General features: G+C 47.4%; 1 protein-coding gene across 10 annotated transcripts in view; it reads right to left on the reverse strand.

The window, feature by feature from the left end:
• PTK2 (protein tyrosine kinase 2) overlaps positions 1-13,351 on the reverse strand; it is a 252,784-nt gene extending 239,433 nt beyond the window's left edge. For 2 of the 10 annotated variants that reach the window (XM_073794836.1, XM_073794834.1), the window contains exon 1: positions 13,189-13,348. The gene's annotated coding sequence lies outside the window, so the exon portion shown is untranslated. Of the gene's footprint in view, positions 1-13,188 lie in introns of all 10 variants that reach the window. The other 8 variants (XM_073794832.1, XM_033843155.2, XM_033843153.2 and 5 more) reach the window with 5 other exon arrangements.
• Between the last annotated feature and the right edge of the window lie 3,728 nt (positions 13,352-17,079).

The following is a 17,079-nucleotide window of genomic DNA, read 5'->3' on the forward strand; positions in this document are numbered from 1 at the left end:
GCCCGTGCGCAGCAACGAAGACCCAACGCAGCCAAAAATAAATAAATTAAAAAACAAAATCTATGTGAAGACACAGCACTGCACCTTCTGACCCTAGCAGAAAGGAAGAGGCTGACAGCAACGAGCTGAGAAAGTCAAAGGACATTCACCCACAGGAAAACAAGCTGTATCAGCTGTGCCTCTACGTTCTGTGTATACAGCAGTAAATGAAAGAAATACCCCCATTCTCTTTGAGCTGCAATATTACAAAATGGGCAATGATGCAGGGAGGACTGAGAACTTTGAAAACTGGCAAACTTTTACTGTAACTGTTTACTTTTAATAGTTATTACCTTTTGTGAAATATCTCAAAAGGTCACACACTAGTGAACACCAGAACCTTACATGCTGCGTACCACCTCATTCTCTCATCAGCCTATGGTTCTATTATTTGGCCAATTTAAAGGACAAGGAAATGGAGTTAGAGAAGTTAACAAACTAGCCCAAGACCAGAGAGTCAGAGTCTGGCTCCAAGGCCATGCCCTTCACAACTGCACTGCCAGTGGTTATTCAACATTCCAACTAAGTAAGGCAACGTCATCTTATGACCCATACTTTGCAAACCAGTACCTTGCTACTCAAAGTGGGGCCCAGGGACCATCAGCACGGCACCACCTGAGAGCCTGGTAGAAATGCAAGATCTGATGCCCCACCCTAGACAGACTGAATTAGAACCTAAAACCTAACGAGATCCCTGGGTGATGTGTGTGCCTGTTCAAGTTTGAGAAGCCCTGATACAGAGCACGCACACACTGGATTTTGAGGTAGTTTATCAGTTCAACATACCCTGGTACAGTTAAATTAGCTTTCACCTCTTCTGCTTGCTCTCTGATCCCAAAATGAAGCAGAGAAGTGCTGGCAGGCGACTCCACAGGTGGCCACGAAGAGGACTGACATGACAAGCCCATGTCTGTGGCCCCAACCTCTCCCCTCCCCACCCTCAGTCCCAATTACCACCCTGTCTTTCGGACAGAGCCCCTGCAGCCAGGCTGCACTTACTGAGCCAGCTGAACCCTTCTTCCCAGAGCAGCAGGCTACAGACGCGGCTAAGTGCGCATGCCCCGAGTTCCTTGAAGCGCCCAGCATCCGGGGCGCCCTGCAGCAGAAAGGGGCAGCGGGGGCTGCTGCAGCACGTGCTCTTATCCTAATGCTCTGTGAGCTACAAAGAGAGCTTCCGACACAGCCCCAGCACTAATAATCCTCTTACCAATTCACAGCGAATAGTCAGTGAATGGATGGAATATCCTTTTGTGACATTTTCTTAAATCCGTGGTTTCTGCCACCTCTCTCGACTAGAATCCAACGTACGGTGCAGTAAACCAATCTCTGCACGTTCCCACCAACATGTAGCTTTGCCTGTGCTTTCCTTCCGCCTAGAACACTCTCCCCTCCTCCTCCCCCTCCCCGCCAGGCTCCTTCTGTTGACCCCTGGGATGGGGTGGCAGTGTCCTGCAGTCCCCCGCAGCTCTGCCCAGCACCTGCTAAACATGGCACTGCCGCTGCCTGGTCGCTGGACTACGACCCGCTCAGGGCAGGGACTCAGCGCATGCTGAGCGTTCTCCCCAAATGCCAGTTCCATCAGCAGATCTGTGAGCGCCCCGCGGTCTGCCCTCCCCATCCGCACCCTGACAGCCACAGCCTGCGACCCACACCCACCTCATGGAGAGCCTTCCCCAGAAGCCTTAAGGGGCTCAGCCATGTTTGGCTGCAGGCAGATTCCAGAAAATGGCCAACCTTAAGCAGCAAGGGCAGCTCCGTTAGCGGTTCTCCGGGGCAGACTCGCCGCCACGAGGCCCCGCAGAAGCTCTCCCCACAGAGGCTCTCGGTCCAGCCAGCGCTGCCCAGCAGGACTTCCCGCAACCGTGAAAACCTTCTCCCCATCTGCACCGTCCAAGGGGGAGTCGCTAGTCACGTGTGGGTACTGAGCCCTGGAAACGGGGCTAGCCTGGCTGTTGGACAGAACTTTAAATCTGATTCCATTTTAACTTAAACGCGTGGCTAGCGGCTACTATAGGCGACGGCGGGTCCAGGTTTAGACTCTAGACACTGGAGTGAAATGAAAAAGAACTTTCCTTGGCTCCTTAACTGCAGGCTACATTGTTTGGTCCAACCCTTCCCTGGAAAAGGCTTAAAAAGACGGATAGAATACTTTAAAAATCTTAAAAGCAACCAGAAAATGACAGGACAAGAAGGAAATAACAAAATTAAAGTGAACTCAGGAACCCAGAGAGAAACAAGCAGAGAAACCACCTCTGCACGGAAGTCATTTGACAATTCTGAAATTTTCGACTTTCCTTTTCACAACAGTGCAGGGAAAGAGGGACAGGAGTCAAAGCCGGGCCGCGCAAAGTGTCTAATCCTACCTCCCTAAGCAGGACCTCAAAAGCTACACAGCTCAGGATGAGAGTAAGCCAGCAGTGAATCAGCTCACCAAGAGAATGACAGCTCTGTGTGGTCCAGAACACCTCAAACCTTGGACTTGGTTTAAGGTGGTCCCAGACTGGCTGCAGCAGAAACAAATGCGCTCTGGAGGGAGCTACCTTCATTTAGGCCTCGAAAGAGTCCTCCCAGTAATGTGGACCCATATCCCACACCACAAACAAAAATTATCTCAAAATCAATCACAGACCTAAATGGAAAACCTAAAGCTATAAATGTTCTAGAGAGGGGAGGGGGAAACAGGAGAAAATCTTTGTGACCTAGGTTAGGCAACTATTTCTTAAATATGACACCAAAAAAGCACAATCCATAAAAGAACAAATTGATAAATGGGACATTATCAAAATTTGTAACTTCTGCTCTTCAAGACACTGTTAAGAGAAGGCACAAAACAAGCCACAACATGGGAGGAAAGCATTGAGAGTATCTCACAAAGGACCTGTATCCAGAATATATAAAGAATCCACCCGTACGAAAAAGTTTTTTCATGGGCAAAAGATCTGAACACCAAATAAGATATACAGATGGCAAGTAGACATATAAAAAGATACTCAGTGTTATTAAGGCATTTGGGAAATGTAAGTTAAAACCACAATGAAATACCATGAAACACCTATTAGAATGGCAAAAACTTAAAAGACTAACCATCATGTTGCCCTGATGATACAGAGCAACTGGAACTCTCATACACTGCTGGTAGGAATGTCAAACGGTACAGCCACTTCAGAACACAGTTTGGCACTTTCTTAAAAAGCTACACAAATTCTGGGGGTTCCCTGGTGGCGCAGTGGTTGAGAGTCCGCCTGCTGATGCAGGGGACACGGGTTCGCGCCCCGGTCCAGGAAGATCCCACATGCCGCGGAGCAGCTGGGCCCGTGAGCCATGGCCGCTGAGGCTGCACGTCCAGAGCCTGTGCTCCGCAACAGGAGAGGCCACAACAGTGAGAGGCCCGCGTACCGAAAATAAATAAATTAATTAATTAATTAAAAAAAAAAAGCTACACAAATTCAAAAAGAGTCATGTATCACACTGTTCACTGCAGCACTATTTACAACATGTAAAGGACATGGAAGCAATCTAAGTGTCCATCGACAGACGAATGGATAAAGATATGGTACATATATAAAATGGAATATTATTCAGCCATAAAAAGAAATGAAATTATTTGTAGTGAGGTGGATGGACCTAGAGTCTGTCATACAGAGTGAAGTAAGTCAGAAAGAGAAAAACAAATACCGTATGCTAACACATATATATGGAATCTTAAAAAAAAAATGGTTCTGACGAACCTAGGGGCAGGACAGGAATAAAGATGCAGACGTAGAGAATGGACTCGAGGACGGGGGAGGGGTAAGGGTAAGCTGGGACGAAGTGAGAGAGTGGCACGGACATATATACGCTACCAACTGTAAAATAGATAGCTAGTGGGAAGCAGCTGCATAGCACGGGGAGACCAGCTCGGTGCTTTGTGTCCAGCTAGAAGGGTAGGTTAGGGAGGGGTGGAGAGAGACGCAAGAGGGAGGAGATATGGGGATATATGTATGCATAGAACTGATCCACTTTGTTATACAGCAGAAACTAACACAACATTGTAAAGCAATTATACTCCAATAAAGATGTTAAAAAAAAAAAAAAAAGCTGGGCTTCCCTGGTGGCGCAGTGGTTGAGAGTCCGCCTGCCGATGCAGGGGACGCGGGTTCATGCCCCGGTCCGGGAAGATCCCACATGCCGCGGAGCGGCTGGGCCTGTGAGCCACGGCCGCTGAGCCTGCACGTCCGGAGCCTGTGCTCTGCAATGGGAGAGGCCACGACAGTGAGAGGCCCGTGTACCGCAAAAAAAAAAAAAAAAAAGCTATACAGACACCTACCATATGATCCAGCCATTACAATCCTAAACAACCATCCCCAGGAAAAAATAGAAGCCTGGGTCCACAAAAAGATTCGTACAAAAATATTCATATGCTTTATGCGTAATAACCCAAATCCAGAATCAACTCTCTACACGTTGATCTATACATTTAATGTCATCCCAAACAACAACCGGAAGAATTTTTTGGGAAGTTGCCAAGTGATCCTAAAACATATACAGATCTGCAAAGGGTTGAGGATAGCCAAGGCATACTTGAAGGAGAATCAAGTGGGAAGAGGTCCACGAGGAGATAAGACTTATTATAAAGCTACAATACTGTAGGCAGCTTAGTACCAGAGGGATCAAATAGAGTCCAGACACACACATATATATGGACCTTTCATTTACAACAAAAGTGTCACCACAGAGCACTGGGGGAAAGGAGCATTTATTCTTTTTAAGAAATGGTGTTGGGACAACTAAGATGTCCACATGTTAACGAAAGTGGATTCCTCCTTCACACTACACACCAAAACCAATTCCAAGAGAATTATAAAGGGGAAAGGCAAAATCATAAAGCATTTAGAAAATAACAGGAATTAAGTTCATTATCTCAGGGTAGGGAAAGACACAAAAAGCACCAACTATAAAGGAAAAGACTGATAAACTGCACTACATTAAACTTAAGAACTTCTCTTCATTCAAAAAAGAAAAAAAACAACCCACCAAGCTACTGAAACTGCATGACAAAGTAGGCAGAGGCAGTGGCAAAATATATAAGCAACAAAGGACCTGTGTTCTGAACATGCAGAAGTCTACAAATAAATTTCTTTAAAACTAATAGAAAAATATGGGCACTTCACAAACCAGTGAATACAAATGGCCAGTAAATGTATAAAAAGATGTGCAACCTCATTATAACCAAGAAAAGGCTATTTAAAACCACAGGGCGGGGGCATCCCTGGTGGCGCAGTGGTTAAGAATCCGCCTGCCAATGCAGGGGACACAGGTTCGAGCCCTGGTCCGGGAAGATCCCACATGCCGCGGAGCAACTAAGTCCGTGCGCCTCAACTACTGAGCCTGCGCTCTAGAGCCCATGAGCCACAACTACTGAAGCCCGCGTGCCTAGAGCCCGTGCTCCACAACAAGAGAAGCCACCGCAACGAGAAGCCCGTGCACCGCAACCAGAGAAAGCCTGCGCGCGGCAACGAAGACCCAACGCAGCCATAAATAAATAAAATTTTTAAAAAATAAAATAAAACCACAAGGTGGTAATAATACTACAGAAATGACCCCAAGGCGCTGGGAGGGGAGACTGACAGGGGAACAGAGACAGACGGGGATGCGCTGAAGCTGTAATCAGAGAGAAGGCTGCTCAGGGGATGCAGCCTAATGGTTAGGGAGGGCGGGGTCCCAGGAGAACCATCCACTGACATCCACTGAGAAGCTGCTCTGGGCCAGGCACACTCAAATGCACTTGCCCTCTGCATCCTCAGGTTCCGCATTCGAGGCTCAAAATATTGGGGGAAAATCCCAGCAAGTTCCAAATAGCAAAACTTGAACTTGCCACACTGGCAATTATTTACATAGCATTACACTGTGTTAGGTATTGTAAGTAATCTAGAGACGATTTAAAGCATACAGGAGGGTGTGCATTTAAAGGTATGTATGTAAATACTACGTCATTTTAGGTAAGGGACTTGAGCATCCAAGGAACTTGGTATCCGAGGAGGGTCCTGGAACCAATCCCCCACGAATACTGGTCAGACAGCTATACATTTAATGGGAGTCACATTAATGCGACCTTTAATTTCACTTGACCAACTTTAAGGAGAAAGAAATTGTTCCAAAGAGCTCCAAATGAGATCACATTACACCTAATTCCTTCTGCCTTTGACGAGTTCTTCGTCTCTACCTTTGTAACAACTTTCACACACTTAAAAGACCCCTTGGACTTCCCTGGTGGTGCAGTGGTTCAGAGTCCGCCTGCCGATGCAGGGGACACGGGTTCGTACCCCGGTCCGGGAAGATCCCGCATGCCACGGAGCGGCTGGGCCCGTGAGCCATGGCCGCTGAGCCTGCGCGTCCGGAGCCTGTGCTCCGCAACGGGAGAGGCCACAGCAGTGAAAGGCCCACGTACCGCCAAAAAAAAAAAAGACCCCTTACCACAAAAGGCCCACAACAGCGTCATTTGCTTTAGTCTCTGTAATTCCAGGACCTCAGCATGAGAGACTCTTCTTCAATCATCAAACAATCACTGACTGACCATCTACTATGGCAGCATGAGGAAAAGATAATACAGAATCCTTGTCCGTCAGCTTATAATAAGTCTGTTTACCAACAGATGCATCTAATTCTGCACAAGGCACATCGCCAATCCCATTTGGTGCACTAACTTTCACTTAGCCGCCTTCTTAGGAAAGAAAGGAAAGGACAAAAGGCAAAACGAAATTCATTAAACTTAGATATGAATGTAATGCTAGGCATAGAATCAATTCACACAATGCTGCTTCATTAGTCACCCCAAGACTTGGCAATCACCCTGACTCTAGTATAAAGCTAGCCAATTTTTCAGCACCAAAGCAAAACCACCAGGGAACGTGTGCCTTAAGCACTCACATGTACACACTCTCCTGTTATCTGCCAAAAGCCACAAGTCCGGGAGCCACACAAACTGCCACTTCAACATAAGAGTTCATTTAAAATCCACGCCGAGATTCAATTAAAATAATTAAGTGGTCTCAGCAGAAAACAGTCAAACTCCCTACTCAACAAAAGGAGTTGTGAGGTCTTCTCAAGACTCTAAAAACCCTTAGGAACATGTTTAAGAGTCCTGACAGGAAGGCAACCTCATTAGCAAATCTAAGTGGTCAAAAAGACCATACACGTAACTCTGCCATTTATGACTGATGTCTGCCTGCTACAACTGGCGTTTCTTTGAAAACACTCTAAAGCAGTGGTCCACGAACATTAGCGTGCATCAAAAGCTCCTGACAGCAAGTTGAAACTGACCACCGGCCCCGCCCCCAGAGTCAGATTCAGCAGGTCAGAAGCGGGGCAGGAGCATTTGCACTTCTAACCTGTGGCTACTTTGAGAACCAATTCAACAACCTGAAGCTTCCTGGTCTCTGTGAGAGTGCCTGTTTCCCCACACCGTACAGCAAGACTAAGGGGGAACTCGCTGAGGAAGAACAAACTGCTCTTTTTTACCCAAATGTTGACTTTCCCCCAAGTAAAGGTAAGTGACCTGTCACGGCAAGGGAAAGCTGGCATATTGTATATGTAATTGGCACTGCAGCCATACGAAAATGGGTTTTGAAAATGGTTTCAGGGCATAATGGAAAACTCTTGTAAAGCAGCCAATGAATCCAGCTGATTAGTAAAAGACACGTTAGAGCTTCTGGACCAGTAATGAAGGAGCTTTTACAAGTCCCGCTCATTCTGTGTCACCTTGAGCAATTTTCTATGTCTGCAGAACTTAGGATGAGTCCTAAAGAACACAAGATCAATTATACAGGATCAGTTTCTAGAAAAAAAGAACAAAACTGTCAAGGGGCAGAGCAGTATTTCTTCCCTGGCCCGAGTCTGATGACAGTGGTAATCTAAAATAAAGCAGACAAAGGTGAAAACACGATGATCCAATTTTTCCCTGGTATCAAGTCCTATGTGGTTTTAAAGTGAGGTCCTTTACCAAGGCAAACAAAACGCAGACAGCTAACAGATGTAATAGCTGTTCTCCAATAATTAATAAGTCTGGGTTATTCTACTCAATAAATATTGTGTCAGGTACTGAAGATGGAAAAGTGTGTAAAACAAAGTTTCTGCCCTCATGGTGCTTAAATCCTCACGAGAAGACACACAAGCCACTAAAAACATGTAATGTGTAAAATCATTTAAGCTCTTCCTTTAGGCCAGCAAAGACAAATGCATGTTTTGGTCACCAGGAGACATGACGAGCACCTTGGACTACTTTCAATACAGAATATGGGGGCAGAAGGGAGATCCTAGGCACACACAGCACACAGACACGACCGTTTAGGTTCTTCTAAGCCTTGGTCTTGGTTCACTGGCCCCAAATAAAGGAGCAGAGTATATGCCGACTCTTAAAAGCAGAATGGGGCTTCCCTGGTGGCACAGTGGTTAAGAATCCATCTGCCAATGCAGGAGACACGGGTTCGAGCCCTGGTCCAGTTAAGATCCCACATGCCGCGGAGCAACTAAGCCCGTGCGCCACAACTACTGAACCTGCGTGCCACAACCACTGAAGCCCATGTGCCTAGAGCCCGTGCTCCGCAACAAGAGAAGCCACAGCAATAAGCCCGCGCACCACAGTGAAGAGCAGCCCCTGCTTACTGCAACTAGAGAAAAGCCCACATGCAGCAACAAAGACCCAATGCAGCCAAAATTAATTAATTTTAAAAATATATTTTAAAAAAAGCAGAATGGAAAATTCTAAGTTGGTGAGAGTAAGCACATTCATTTCAGAAACATTTATAGAGCAGCAATGTATCAGAGGTTGTAAATACTAGGATTACTACAAGGGGCTCATACCTGTGTGAGAAATGTGCAATTTGCTTTTCCCTTACATACTCCTTGCTTCCCACAAAACTGTCTTCAAACATGAACCCCTCAAAAAAGTCACCAATGAAAAAACTGTAAATGTGGAAGTTACTAAAGCACATCTTGACAAATAAGAAGTATCAGTCACTGCATCATGCATTAGATACTTTACCTAATTCTAAATTAATTTCAAATAATTAAACAATTTTGGTATATTAATTAAAATGTTTACCTATACTATGTTGGCCAGATCAGAACTTCATGATCTGAAAGCGTCAGATTCAAATAGAAAATACAATTATCTAAACTTTCCCAGACATGGTCATCACACTAGCACACTACTTATTCCTACTGCAGAGACTGGATTAAGATTTTACAGACTGCTGCTTTTCCAGCCAGGGAGGCCGCAGGCAGGCTATTAGGAGCTGGCACTGCAGAGTCCCTCGGGTCTGTCCAAGCCGTCCACCACTGTGGGCTGAGGACCCGGGCGAGCTACTCTAACTCGATGCTTGCAGGGTTTCATCTACAAAAGGAGGATACAGACAGCAGTACAACTCAGTAGTTCTAGCGAGTAAAAAAGGAGATAAAGCACTATGGCACCCAGCTCAGGCCTGGCACATGGTGTTTAACAAATGCAGTTCTTCCCCTACCACTGGCAAATATTCAAATGTGTAACTTCAGTCATTCTTGATGTGAAAAATGTGAAAAAGCTTATAATAAATAGCTATGTACATAAATAAGATTTAGGTAGGATTATTTTAATTAAGTACAAAGTTTGTAAGGAAACACCTTTGTGTCCTTAAAAATAGGTAAACTTTGTGGTGATGCTACTAGTATTTTTCTCTGAGGCTTCCAACTGCTAAGGAGTGGGAATAGTGCCACTTGGGGAAACATTTATTTCCTACTATGTCTATAAATCATTTCCTTACTATTTATGCAAATCAGACTATAATTAACAGTTTTGCTAAAAATTCCATTTAAACTGAAAGTTTAACTATATATGTGTATCTGAATTTCATTTCCATCACAGAGCCTAGTAAAAAACAATACAACTGTTACAGATAGAAACAGAGGGGGCTCCTCTGCTGATTTACAATCAGAAACACATTTGTACAGTTCTGAATGATAAGATTTAGCACAATTCCTAGAAACTAATGCCAGAAACTGGTACATATGAATTTCATTTCTCTTGCACTGGGTTGCCTTTTGGTAGTCATGAAATGAAGAAGAAAAAGAACCCTGCCAAAATGTCAGTAGAGAGAAAAAGCAATAAAGGGCTCAAATAATCCACTACTAAACACTGTTTTACAGAAAAGAAGGAAAAAAACCATAACTTCTGAATGTATCTGGGTGAGCTAGAGAAACACAGGTGCACCCAAGGCAAGCTGGAGCTGCTCTCCATCCTTCTCCATTCCAGGGATCCTTCTAAAGGGTGATAAGCAACTTAACATTTGAATGCTTATTTGCATTCATAAACTTCTTGGAGTTTATTACTATTGACTCAAGTAAGGTCATTTACTCTGCCCAAATTTTTTAAGTTAACATTTTAAATACAGACATCAGTGAAAATTCTCGAAGATCCCACAGTAATTTTTTCTAATTATTTAAGAGATTTCACTAAGAGGAAACTAATGAAAATATGTTCTTAAACTAGAGCTTTACAGCAAAATAAAGTACTTCAGAAACTACACTTTTCTGATTTACTAGCCAAAAAAACTCATTTAAAAACTCATTTCACAAATATGATAAAAATAAGAGAACTTTTTACCAATGGCATTTTTTGCAGATCTAGAACAACAACAAAAAAAATCTAAAAACGTGTGGAAACACAAAAGACCCCAAATAGTCAAAGAGATTTTGAGAAAGAAAAGGGAGTTGGAGGAATCAGGCTCCCTGACTTTAGACTATACTATAAAGCTACAGTAATCAAAAGTAACAGAACTTTTTTTAATGCCACTGAAATTTAAAACCAGATTTATTCTATCTGAAAATGTCTAACTGAAAATGTTTAATTTAAAAAAATTAAAGATTTACATACTGTATTAACAATTTGAATTGCATCTTTTGTTACCCTTAAGACAATTTTTAATTATTTTTCTCAAAATTAAGACACATTAAAATATTGGAAAACAAGGTTTCCATAAAACCTTTAGAGATATGAACTAAGATCCCACCTCACTATAACTCAAAATAACATGCAAAGATAGTAATTTTCAAAATTATCTTTTGCTACACATAACACTTTATAGCACCGTAGACTATATATGTATATACAAAATATAACAATAATTTCTTCTTAGGAAGCTCATCAGTATTTTTTCTTAAAGGGAACACTTTAATGATACGATTTTGTTATTTAGACAATTTCTCCAACTTTCTAGTAAGAAAAGTTGTCTAGCTGAAGAACCCAGCTTTGAGAATTGGAACATTAATTTCTGTACTTTCCAACAAAGGGCATGGAGTGTTACAGAGAAGAGTTTAGCTAAAAATGTTTTAATGATCCTTACCGCCATTCCTAACTCCCGCTTTCCCCAGACACTTAGCAACCGCTGCACTAGTGGATCTAACACTCCTGATCACTCCTGATCTAACACTTACTACTCACTTTCCTTGACAGACAGCCTCAGACGATCTCCTGTAGGAGTTGCAGCATTCTTTGCCCCACATCATAAATATTAAGTTTTGGATTCAATGTCTTTATTTAGCCAAGCACTTGCTTCTCAATGCATCACCTCTGAATGATGTATAGTCCTTCTATTCAGTCCTTTCATGAAGTCTTATGGGGCCGCGTTTACATGGGAACATGTATTTTAAACGATATTTTCCAGTGCTCGTTATTAAACTGGATTATTTGATAATGACCTGAAAGAAATTCTTCAGAGGAGAATCTATAATATTTGATCTTGCTGTTTCAGCAGCAGTTAGTACACAAGTGTTCAGAAGAGACTAATGGCAAATTCAACTAGTTTTTCCCCTCCAAGAGTAGCCAAAAATATAAAACAATATACTCATAAAGATACTAAGACATACTATCTTTATGAATTGAAAGTTGAAACACAAACTTCCTTTAAAAGTTTCATGTGTTTAAATACTACAGGGCTTTAAACATTAACTCAATAGTACAACTGGACCAAAATATTATCTACACTGTACCTCAACAAAGTACGCTGAATGCTAATTTACTGTGAATCTTAAATCACTTCATCCACATACTTTCCTCCCACTTTTCAGAGGTTGTCAAAGACAGGACAACTAACCTCAGGGCTTGGCTGTGTCATTTCAATGAAAAGACTATTTTCATTACCCGTTTTACAAATACAGTATTAAAGGTGAGGCTCTGGTATTGCATTTTGAACAGTAATGGCCTGTTTTTCCAACCACGAAGATGTTTACATCCTAAGTAAGAATCCCAATGATGGTCGTCTTAAATACAGACCCCCAAACTCTTACATCGCCTTCAACTTGACCGTATTTCAACCAGTTCCCATGAATACCACAATATTACTATTCTCTTGGTCTCAGAGTGCTTCCAGCTTGCTCGGCGGGCGCCGCGGAGTTGGGGGCTGGGGCGAGAAGAGGAGGAAACTTAGGAAGCGCAACGAATCCTGCCAGGTCTTCAGGGCTGCCGCCGAGACAGCCTCCGGGCTGCACAAAACTTGAGCGCGGGCCGCGGGGGACGCAGCCGCCCCGCCGCCCCGCACGCGGGCTCGAGGCCCACCCTTCCCTGCCCCGCGGGCCGGCCGATCCCCCGGCGGCCCCGCGGATTCCCTCTTCCCCCTCCTTCCTCTCTCTCCCCTTTTGTTTTGGAGGCACTCGGCCCGCCCCGGCAGAGGCCGGCCGGCCTCCCCGAGGCCCCGGGCCTCCAGACCTTCGGACTCTCCGAGCCCCGAATCCCCCTGCCTCCCCATCTTCCCTGAGCTCCCCGGCCTCCCTGCGTCCCCCGAGCCCCCAGCCTCCCTGAGTCACCGGCCTCCTCGCATCCCCCAAAGCCCCCTGCTTCCCGGAGCCCCCGGCCTCTTCACGTCCCCCGGCCTCGAGACCCTCAGAGTCTCCTAGCCCCGAACCCCTCGGCCTCCAAGCGCCCCCCGCCCCCGAGCCCCCGGCCTCCTCGGGCCCCCGGCCTCCCCACGTCCCCGGCCTCCCGGGGCCGCGGCCGGCGCGGGAGGGGCCGGTCTCCGCCGCCGGGACTGCCCGGTCCGGCCCCGCTCGGCCCTCCACCCTCGGGCCGCGGCCCTGCCAACAACCAGCTCCGGGAGTCGGCCCGCCAGCCTGCCCGCGCCCCGGCCCCGGCTCCGCACTCACTCGGACCGCGCTGGCGCCGGGAGACGAAGATAGACGACGACCGGGCGGCGCCGCGGATGATGGGCCGCGCTCCCTCCCACGCCTCACGCCGCGGGCGCACAGCAGTCCCGGCCCGGCGGCGGCGGCGGGCTCGCGCCCTCGGGGCCGTGCTGCGTCGGCGCGGGCCGCGCGTGCGCGGCGGCCTGCTGAGGCGCGCGCCTCCCTCCGCTGCGCGCGCGCCCGGCCGCGTCCCCGTTCCGAGCTTCCGCCTCCCGGGAGCACTGGGCATGCGCGCCGCGCGTCGCGGCCCGCGCATGCTCACCACGCCGCCAGGCTCTGCCCCCGGGATCTTACTCGGAACGCCAGGCCCGGGCTGCGGGTGGACGGGGTCAGCGCGCGGGCGTGGCTGCGGCCCCGAGTGGTGGCCGCGGGGAAGCTCTGCCCGGGGGCGGGTGCGGCGCCCCGCCGAGCGGACTTCCCGGGGGTCCCTCCGGCCGCACTCTGGGCCGGCGGGGTTGGACGGACTACGGGGAAGCCCTCGCACCCCTTTGCTGCCCCGAGCCCCAGACCCTGCTCCTCTGGAGGCCCCCCCCACCCCGGTCAGCCGCCCTACAGCCCCGCCCCAGAGTCGGAAGCACGGATGTCCGGACGCGGTGTGTGCCCGCGCCGGCCCATGTCCTCTCCAGGCCCACCAAAAGGGTGTCCCGGACCCCTCTGCAGATAGGGAAGCAGGCTCAGGGGTTTGTTCAGGGGCATCATAGCTAGCTAGTGCTGGGCGGTACCAAGATTTGATCTTCGAAGATGGTCTGGAAAGAGCTTTATAACGGCTTAGAGGTGGACACATTATCTACCTGAGCGCCAGCGGGGCACTGATCTGGGTCCATTAACCACCAAGGCGCCTGTCCCCTAGGTGCTGAGGCTTGAGAAGGGAGAGGAGGATCCCAGGCAGAGAGGGGCTGAGATGAGAGCCGGTTTTGACTGGAGCATGGGGTTGTGGGGTGGGGGTGGGGTTCTGGGTAAAAAATGAGACGGCCAGGGCCCTGTGAAGTCGTGCTCAGGTGCCTGGCACTTATTCTTTAGGCAGCAGTGAGCCTTTGAGGGTTTTGCGTTTAAAAAAAAAAAAAAAAAAATCACGGGCAACCTTACGGTAGGAAATGAAACCAGAAGCAGAGCAACTTTCATTTTTCATGGTGTCACTTTGATTCTCACCACAAGGCGAGAGGCAGGATAAGCACACAGTTCTCCTTTTGAAAGGTGAACTCCCTGAAGCTCAGAGAGGTGACCCTCCGTTCCCTTCTCAGGAGCTATAATCGATGATAACAGAATCCGGTAAAATAAAGTGCTTTCGCTTAGCAAGAGCTTTACCATTTTTAAGTATTTTCTTTCATTATTCTTTCATGAAATACATACAGCTGGTGTTTTTAAACTACATTTAAGACTGTAAGGAATTGTGTCTCTCAATGTCAGCCCCAGGGCCTTTGCACTGGCTGTTTGCGCTACCTGGAAATCTTTCCCTCTGCTTGGACCTTCTTACTCCCTCACTTCCTGCAGGCTCAGATGTCACCTCATTAGATGTCAACTGATGGCTCTGTATGTAATAGGAACCACCAACTACCCTCCACCCTTTCACACACACTCCCCACCCCCTCATCTGCTCTGTTGTTGTCCAAAGCACCCATTGTCCGCCATAGCCGTACACTGTGTGCTTGTTTATTTCTGCATTGTCTGCTCCCTCCACTAGAACATTAGATTCACTAGAGCAGGAACTTTGTTCACTTCGGGGTCCCTGGCACATAATAAAATATTTGTTAAGTGAGTGAATGAAGCTTTGGGTGATGTGAAGTAAGGAATTATTATTGAAAGTATAAGGAGGGAATGGGAGTCAGGGGAGAGGAGTGAAGGAACAAAAGGGGTTATATTAAGGATATCTTTGGGGGAGGGAACTGTGCTTAATGTGGTAGGCTAAAAACAGGCACCAAGTCTTTGACACTCCTCCCAACAAGAGATGGAATCTACTTTTTCACCCGACATATTTGGACAGATCTTGTAACTTGCTTTGACCAATAAAATGTGTCTCAAGTGATGTACAACTTCTGAGCTGAAACGTCAAGAGGCCATGCAGTTTCCACCCTCTTAAACAAGCCTAAGCTAGCCTAGCGAGTGGCCACTGAGGCACCCTGGCCAACAGGCTGCCAACCGCCAGGCAGGTGAGTGAGGCTGCACTGGACCACCCAGACCCAGTCAAGCTTTCCGCTAACTGCAGCCACCTGCGACCCAGAGAGACCAGCAGAACTGTCCAGCTGGACTCAGCCCAAACTGCCAAATCAGAGAGTTATGAGCAAATAAAATAAAAGCTTGTGGTTGTAAGCCTCTCACTTTGGGGTAGTTTGTTACACAGCCATAGATAACTGATACTTTGTTTCCTCAACTTTACCATGTTATGTTTAAACTTGATACTCCTGAAGGGCAGCTTTGATTGTTCTTTAGCTTAACAGAGGAAGAAAGTAGGGAAAGGGCGAGAGGAAGAAGTGATGCAAATGAGAAGGGCAAGCAGATACAAAAGGAGAAAGGTAAAAGGTGAGGAGCGTGTTGTCTAACAAACCCTGCTTTTCCCTGGAGCATACCTGTGGTGCCTTAAGTGCTCAGCCTCGGGAGATGGAAGGGCGATGGAGCCGACCGAGACTCAAGTGCAGCTGTTCACCAGCATCCGACGATGATGGGCAGGTTGCATAATGTCGCTGAGATTCATTCCTCATCTGTAAAATGGGACTTATAAAGGCTGGGGAGGAAATGGACCATCCTGTAAAACACTCAGCAGAGTGCTTGGCGAAGTATACCCTCAGTAAGTTCTTGATTAGCTGCAGCATTACTGTACGGGTTGCTAATCATCTTGCTCATGGAGGGCACACTGAAAGGACCACCCAGAGCAGAGTGTTACTGAAGGCTGATTGTACTCAGGCTCTGTTGGTCAGATCCTTTAGACACTGTCTCTAAAACTCAGAACTGCCCTGCCCCATATACACTGTGATCATCATCCCCATTTTATTGATGTGAAAACCGTGACTCAGAAAAAACGAAACGAGACAGACAGCAAGACTGGAATTTAAGGCCACAATGTGTCCAACTGCAAAGCCTGTGCTCCTCTCTCTCCCTGTGAGCCTCTGCTGCGCTCAGGCCCCGTACAAAAAACAAAACACAGAACACCATTTGGCTCTCCCTTCCTGTGCTGCACCAGATGGGCCGAGCGCTGACCTTGCGTGGGAAGCTTTCAGGAAGGGCTTCCTGTGTGTTGGCAAAGCAGCTGTACCAACCCTCAGAGCAGGTCCCCCTTGAAGAGCCCCTCACCTGCCTCATTTGGAGAGGGCTTGCCCCCAGGAGGGACTTGCTCACGTGGCGAAGCAGAAACACACATTTAAGGCGGGGGGTGGATGCACGGTAATGAGAGCACAGAAGCTGATGACCGAGGCCCAGGTCACTGCCCACATTGTGCCACTGACCAGCCTGCCATCTGCCTAGAGAAGCTGCAGTGAGAGAAAGTGGGACCCAAGAGACAGGTGCCCAGGCTACCTCTAGGTCCAGTAAGATGTGCCCCAAGGAGCTATGGGCCTGACACATCACCGGGGTTGCTGGCCCTCGAGTGTTAAGAATCAGAGACTACACAGGGACCAGTGAGCAGTAGCAGGGGAATGAGAAAGGAGGCCAAGAGACCTAGGTTCAAATCCCAGCTCCCACCCATGAAAGCCCGGTGGCCCTAAGCAGCCATTCAACCTCTGAGCCTCAACCCCTTCATGTGTAAAGTGGGGGGGGGGGGGTAGGGCGACAGCAAGAGCAGAAGGGAAGGGGTCAGTGGATGCCCCGAGGGAAGATGCCCATAGGGGAAGCAGGCTAAGGGAGGGACGAGTGATCAGAAGA

Source organism: Tursiops truncatus, chromosome 17, assembly GCF_011762595.2.
Source record: "Tursiops truncatus isolate mTurTru1 chromosome 17, mTurTru1.mat.Y, whole genome shotgun sequence".
Taxonomy (NCBI): domain Eukaryota; kingdom Metazoa; phylum Chordata; class Mammalia; order Artiodactyla; family Delphinidae; genus Tursiops; species Tursiops truncatus.